At 33.1% G+C, this 7,938-nt stretch overlaps 1 long non-coding RNA gene across 1 annotated transcript; it reads left to right on the top strand.

The window, feature by feature from the left end:
* Window positions 1–697: 697 nt before the first annotated feature.
* Window positions 698–6,072, top strand: LOC126737844 (uncharacterized). The gene is made up of 4 exons (XR_007661122.1): window positions 698–876; window positions 1,537–1,679; window positions 5,100–5,339; window positions 5,879–6,072. It is a non-coding gene; the product is annotated as an uncharacterized LOC126737844 (long non-coding RNA).
* The last annotated feature ends 1,866 nt before the right edge of the window (window positions 6,073–7,938 follow it).

Below are 7,938 nucleotides of genomic sequence, written 5' to 3'. Positions count from 1 at the left end.
GTCTGTTTGCATATTTCCGATTCAGGTTTTACTTTAAATTAGTTTACTTTTCTTAAGTAGATTAGGAGCGGCGGCTAATTTTTGCCGGGGCGATAAAACCGATATCGCCATAAAAATATCCTCGTAAACAATTTTACAATGAACTTGGAGGTGGTACTTTATTACGTCACTAGATTTTTAAATAATTGATCACAATAAATATTTTTGGAAAAACCGAAAATTTTCACCGTTTGTCTAGCGGGTTGCCTATAAACATCAAAATGGTCTTAGTTGGGCCATCTATGATACAACTAAAAAAGCACACATATTTTTACATTACAGGAAACTGTAATTTAGTAATGGTTTCTGTAATGGCACTGTGACGCCATCTGTAATACATTTACAAAAGCACACCTATATAGCACATCCATCGCAGGAAACTGTAAATTATTATTTTATTCTTTACAGTTTTCTGTAAGGACCCTCTAGTGCCCTCTGTAGTGTAGTAGCGGAAATATTAAATTACAGGAAATTGTAATTGGAAACGTTATCTATAGTCATATAGTTTGCGTAGGTTACCAATAGATGGCAGCCGAAGCTGTATAGTTATCGATATATTTCTGATTAATTAAACTTGATCTGTATTAATTAAAATCCTAGTTTTTATTATAAGATGTCTTAGGTAAATATTAATGTTATGCGATAAAGTCGCCCAATACAAGAACCCTCTAATTTTTTTCAATTCAGTGTCAACGTCAATACTGTCTGAACTGTCAGAGGAATAATTTTTATTGTAATTGTAAATTTTTTACATTACATTCCTGCTCCTGCATTTTGAATTCAGGCCCAAACTCTAGCAAAAAACGCATAATTATCTTATAAAGAAAGATGTGGGAAGTAAGTACAATGTACCTTATATATATATAACCCCTAAATTCCATACTCTTTAATTTTACAGACTTTTGCTTCCCTGTGAAAACCACTTAAAATATTATATAATACTTAAACATAACCTACTAGGGGCTTGATAACATTGAGGCCACAAAAATACCAATTTACCTTATAAATACCCTTCAATTTATGTATAATTGCACCCTTTTCCAACATTTTGAAGGTTATGTAACCAACCCTATACATAACCCAAAGAGGTTGACTAACTAGTCACCCCCTTTATCCATCCTTCATTTTTAAGATCTTAGGGACATATTCTTGACTAAGTCCTCTCTTAGACAACTTCTACACTCTTCAGCTTTCTCTACTTCTCATATCTCTTCTATCCAAAAATAAAAACCCTGGCAATCTTGGATTTCTTATTAGCAATTTACTTAAAACATTGAATGTATTCAATGTTGAGCGGTACTATGCTACCCATTATTAAGCCTTGATTAACACAAATTTTCTTGTATTTAATATAAGGCCCTCATTCAGTTCTTGTAATATCATCACACAAATTCATAACAATAAACTATACAAGGCACTTAATAAAACCATACTCATCCATCCATCTCTAGACTGTGTCACTCATAAAAATGGCATTTATTTATTTCTTATTTTTAGATTGCTGCAGTTATGGGTATTTGCCTTTACATGTTCTTTGTTGCTTAGTCCTTTTTTATGATGTCAGATATGCAGAAATATTTTAAGGTGCTTATAGGAAACTTAAATGTGCCGAAGAATGCTTACCAGGTTCTGCAGGAAAAGTAAGTTCAATACCATTAAGAAAACTTAACTGAAACTGTAATATATTTCCTATTTAATAATTTATTACCCTCCTAACAGTGTTTACACATTTCATATCTGAGTTTTAATTTAGTCATATAATGCACACATTTATAGTATTCATTAATCCATTCTTATTGCATTTGAATACCGGAAGTTTGAATATGAAACTGAGAGCTGTACCATTATTTCCTTTATTTTGAAATGTTGTATGCACTTAATCTAGTATTATTATCTACCCTATTATTTGTTGTGTTTTAATATTTGGTGTGCAGTTTTATTGAATTTTGCTAATTAAATTGATGATGATATTCACCCTATAGATTGTATCTTATATTTATTAGGGGAGGATGGGGGAATAAGAAACATGAAATAGCCGCCCTGGTCGCGGTTTTAGAGATATGTTTCTGTAATTTTTTTTTGGTATGTATCTTACTTTAGGGTATATTTGGAAGGGCACCAATTCACTCTTCTCAGTTGTACATACAAAATTCATATTTGTTTCTTATTACCCACTGTAATGTTTTCTTATTTCCCCATTTGGGGTAATAAGAAACAGTTAGGTTACATCCCATATATCAACAGTTTAAGTTGAATCGGGGTATTAAGATACACTATTAAAGTGTATCTTTTTACCCAGATTTTTTAATTTTTGTTTTACTTTTTTTGTCCGCCCCCAACAAAATTAAAGAAAACAAAAGTGATGCTTAAAGTTCCAAAGCAAATTTATTTAAAAAACAATTTAAAAAATAAAGATTTTTACTAAGTATCATTTAGACTAGGCTAATGATATATTTAAACGAAAAACAAACATATCTAAACGCGAAATAACGTAATAAATGATATAAAATCATACTTAAACGAACATATTTTATTTTTTTATCGCAGAATTGCATTTTTTAATCGTGTGCTGGCCAATCAAACTGTTCAAGATTTTCTTTTAAAAATGTAACCATACAAGTGTCATCTGTGATGGAAATAATCCAACCTAAATACCAGTTGATGTTATAATAGACAGCAAAGTATTTTTCTTTTTCCAGATTCACTTGTGCTGTGTCACCAAGTTTCAGCTTAACACATAGGGTTTCTAGGGGCTGGTCATCCATATCGCTCCAGTCATCCGAAGTATCATCCGATTCCAATAGTTTTGGGTCGAGATCTTGCTCATCTTTGGAAGTTGAGGAGTCCTCAATGGTTTTTCTTTTTTTGGATATGGTCTTTTTTGAATTTTCTTTTGTATACTTTCCCCGTGTCTTTTCATCTTTTTTTGTTTTTTTGGATTCAAAAAGGTTTTTTAGGTGTTGAGCCACCACATCTGAAGTCAGAATTTCTCCAACACCTTGCGATACTTTCTTTCTCTTTCCTGGTGCAGTTGTGTTTTTCGCAACTTCAGAAAGAGTTTCGGAAAGCTTTTTTCTAATGAATAACTGAAAACTGGAGTTGCTTGTTTCTTTAGCTTGAGAAGACCTCTCCTTCAGTCGCTCAGCTTCCTGGGCTTCAAAGGCAGTAAACTTCTATGACTAGGGCCAGGGATATCTTCTGGATTATATAGAGATAGCGAAACTGACGCAACAGGACTTGGAGCGAGTTGAGGCTGGTCCTCGGTTGGATTGGTATATTCAGCAATATTTCCAGCTTCCTTGAACCTTTCAAATTTTATAGGATCATAGGCTCTGAAAACTTGTCAAAATTTACAGGAAAAAGTCCCGTTGATTGAAAACCGGACCTAAGGTTCCGGGATTTGAAGGACTCTTCCCACAAAGTACCAATAAGCTCAGCAAATTGTGCTTTTGTCAACAATTTTCCAGGGTACTTTCTGTTATGTTCAATAAGAAGTTGATTCCAATCTGTTTTCATAGTCTTGAACACTGTTTTGTCAAGTGGCTGAATGAAATGACCAGTACAACATTATTTTCTTGTGCAAGTTTCACTAGACTGTAGCTAATATAAAAGATCACTCCATCAAAAAACAAGACAACCTTCTTGCGTCTTTGCTCTTTGGAAGGAATGGATGGTAAAAATAATTCTTTAAACCATTTGTTAAATAAATTTCCATCCATCCAACCATGTTCTTGAACAGCATATCGCGTACCGGGGTATTCATATTCTGGAATCCATGTGGACCACATCTGCTTCCCAGTAAAAATTATGAAAGGCGCAAGTTTTGTCCCATCAGCTGCTCCGCAGGCTTCTTTTGACTCCCTTTTCTGCCACGATCTTCATATCCTTTGGATCGTTTGAAAAGGAGGTTTCATCACAGTTCAACAAGAGGCTACCATCTTCAGAGCCAATGCCTAGTTCATTGAACATTTTTGAAATGTCATCGTAAAAACGTCTGATGACAAAGGGATCCGTTCCTCTGACCCTTTGTGAGCTGAGAGCTTCACCTTTTCTTATGGCTAGCTGAGGTTGGCGCGCCAAGAATCCACGAAATCAATCCTCAACAGGACCTTTTCCATCCTTCCATCTGGTTTCTATTTTCTCTTCCTTAATAAACTGTGACACAAGTGTTAATGTCTCTTTTTTCGTTAGTCCTTCACCATGTAGCGCGCACACTCTTAGGTACTGAGCAAGGTCCTGTTCATCTTTATACCTAAGTTCAGGCTTTCGCCGACTACCCACTTTCACATCACCCACTTTTTTGTATTGTTTGGAAAGCGTCCCAAATGGCACTTCGTATTATTCTGCCGCGGCACGTAGTGTTAAACCTCTGCGAACTGCAGATATAGCTTCTGTCATACGATCAGGGTCATAGGTTACCCTTATTCCCTCCTTTTTGTAATTTCTGGGCATTTTTACTTAACTGGATTTACCTGCAACAACAAGAATGACTAATAATAATAGTTTCTTATTACCCCACAATAGGGTTTCTTATTGCCCCATTAAATAAAACAATTGGGGTAATAAGAAACAATTCCATTATGGTGTACGCGTTTGTTGCAGGGAGATCTGAGAAAAAAGAAAATAAAGGCCTTTCACTCGTCTACAAGCTACGGTATCGAAACTAATGTTCAAAAATTTCTTAAGGCAAATTTAAAAAAATATATTTGAAACGCACCACTTTGAGGTGATAAAGTTTTAGGCAGAGTTAGCAAGTCTGTCAAAAAAATTGATAAAATATACAGCAATGCGAAATCGACTTTATATACCTACTAGTTAAAGGATTTAAGTGTCTTGTATAATTTTTTCAGATTTTTCACATTAACAAAAATAAAAAATAAATTATATGTATCTTATTGCCCCTGTTCCTTATTCCCTCATTGCCCTAATCAAAGTGATCAGTAGTTACTATCCATGAATGTTACATCACTAGTTGGCAATATACCATATACCTATTCTGCTTTTATATATTTATTCAGCTGAATTGTAATGGTTTTAAAAAGATATATATTTTTTTAAAGAGGCCTATCCTATAAAGAATTCCACCCTCTGCAGATGCTAGGCAAAGTTATTTTTGAAGCAACAGTTGATATTATCAGGTTGGAAACTATTGACCAAGCAAATGCTGAAAGGAAAAAAGGTTTTGAAATCTTGTATGCCAAGAAAAAACCCAAAAGGAAAAATTCATGCTGCAACTTTGGATATTACTTATCCAGAACCTCTTCCTATGGATAGAGAATTATTAGGACTTTCTAATGTTGGTAAGTCATTTTATAACAGATGTAGAAATAAACCTAATAGCATAATATATTCCTAAAATGTGAATGTTCTGAAATATTTGTGACCATTCTACCACTGTATCCTGCTCTTTTTCCAATTTTAAGGACCGTTGATTTATGATATCAAATTGTTGACTATGAAATGCTCTTTCTTTGACGAAGATCTTTTTAACAATATTCTGGATATTTTCAAGAAAAAACCTTTTCTACAATTGCTCTGACTAACCAGTTTTTATCCTTGAACAGCTCCTTCAGTTTTACTGCACAATTGCCTAAAATAATGATGTGCAAATCAAATTAACAAAGAAATTCTCCCAATTGAAATAACCTAAAACATGACATTCAGAAATAGTTGTGGTCCCTCCAGAGAATATCCAGTACTAATCATTTTAATTTTCTAAACAAACATACCAGGAGTATTCCCTCAAAGCCTAGAACATTGGTGGTACATCTCTTAAACGATTTGTACACTTTTTATACAAGTTTCTTTGTAAAAATAGTGTTTTTTTTTAAATTATTAGTTCTGAGGCCTCATCTTGGCAACGCAACAGAGAAAACCCGAGAAACGATTGTGGAACTGATAGCCAAAGAATATTCTTCTTGCACTTCAGGGTGACACCGGTATACGACAAACTGGAGAGTTTTTATTATATTTTCAGTTTGCGAAAGCATTGATTGATTTCATATAAGTATATTAAATGCATATTTGACATCGCATTTATTGTTTTATTTACCTTCCTGTGAATTTAATTTACGTATTTCAAGATTTCTTATTTTCAATTTGATAAATTGTAATTTTTGTATCACATCCTCAAAATGTAGAAAAAGCAAAATACATACCATAGACAGTGTTGTGCTAAAGCAGCACAAAAACAAATTGTATCAGGATCCATTTTAAGACAATAGATTATAAACTTACTTTACAATTGACTTTAATTCTACCCCTACCCTTGTTAATTTGTTGATAACAGTGAAATTAACATTGTTAGTATCGAGCATTTAATTCTCAAAATAGGACTTAATATATTATACTTAAATCTCTAAAATATTGTCTTACATAATTGACCCATTAAATCTTTTTTTGATAGCGTATTGGGCTGTAAAATCTCTTTCACATTCTCTAAAAATCAATGAAAAAGTGCATTATTAATTTTTTTTTTTGAAGGGCCTTAATGCATTAACTTAACAGCTTAAAAGCAAATTTGATGAATTTAATGTCAAAAAACTAAAATTCAAATAAAAAATAAACTTAAATTACATACATTATCACTCTTAATTTATTAGAGTTTGTGATCGAGATTTACAGCCTTTACGCTGTTAAAAATTGATTTAATGGGTCAATAATTTTAAATTTCGCGCCATTCTAAAATTTTGAATACCACGCCATTCATTTCTATGACGGATCGGTATTACAGTAGACTATTTTACCGACTGTGACAAATGTCAATTATTTTAGTTATTCGATTAGACCGCATCCGTGATGCTGCAATCGAGTTTAGGGTGAAGATGGTGCCTACTTGTTACTATGGGATTAAACCCTCTTATACTTTTAATTACTCTATGGATTTCATCCTTAGGTAAAAAAAAAAAACTGGCAAAATAGTTTCTTTAAATGTCGATGTCAAGTTGACATTTGAACATGAAGGCTCAGTCAGAATTGCTTTAAGCGGTAGTCGCGGTAAAGGCGACATTTTAGGTTACGATAACCAGTAGTCAATAAAACAAAAGATTTACATTTTAAGGACTTCTTTGTGATAATATTGTAGTAGTTGCTGTACGTTTTATTAATAATTAATGGTTCGTTTTTCCTTAATTGAAACCTTACCATATCCGAGACTTTAATTATGTCGATAAATCGCATGTTACATGCAATCAATCAATTGCATTATATCGCTACTTATGTCAAAGCTGTTAACGGTTAAAAGTTTTCTTGTTTGTCGATTTTGACTTACAATTTCCCAGTATAAAAAAACAATGTCGAATGTGCAATTTGTTGCATGCAATAAATATATTCTGATATAACACGCAATTAAAGTTGCTTGCAGAATAATCACGACTGACGTCTCAATTGTCAAAGCTATTTAATAGTTTCACCTCTATAAATCGCTTTAAGTTGGTTAAATTCGTTACTGACGTCAAAGTTGACACTTTTTGCTAATTTAGAATTCCCTCTACCGTTACTAAGTAACTGCTTGCTTATTCGCGGTAAGGATGATGCTTTAGGCTACGATAAGCAGGAGTCGATAAAACAAGATATTTACATTAAAACGAATGGTTTGAATTTAATAATTGTTTTTAATAGTTTCGCCTTTTATTTGTTGCATGCAATAAACTGACTTGTAGGATTAGTGTAGGGTAGTCGCTGCTTACGTACATCATAAGTGTCAAAGTTGTCAGCCATCCAGGATATTTATTCAGTCATGTTATACATCGATATATCGCGCAAATAAGGTTCCCTGGGACAAATCGTTTTAAGTTGAATGAAGTATAATCGCTACCGACATCAAAGTTGTCATTTTTTGGATGGTGATATTTATTCACTATTATTTCCAATTACAAATATAACATCAAATCAGTCTTC

The sequence above is a fragment of the Anthonomus grandis genome, chromosome 6 (assembly GCF_022605725.1).
Source record: "Anthonomus grandis grandis chromosome 6, icAntGran1.3, whole genome shotgun sequence".
Classification (NCBI taxonomy): Eukaryota; Metazoa; Arthropoda; class Insecta; order Coleoptera; family Curculionidae; genus Anthonomus; species Anthonomus grandis.
The sequence above is the reverse complement of the archived record's forward strand: the minus strand, read 5'-3'. Positions and strand labels throughout refer to the sequence as shown.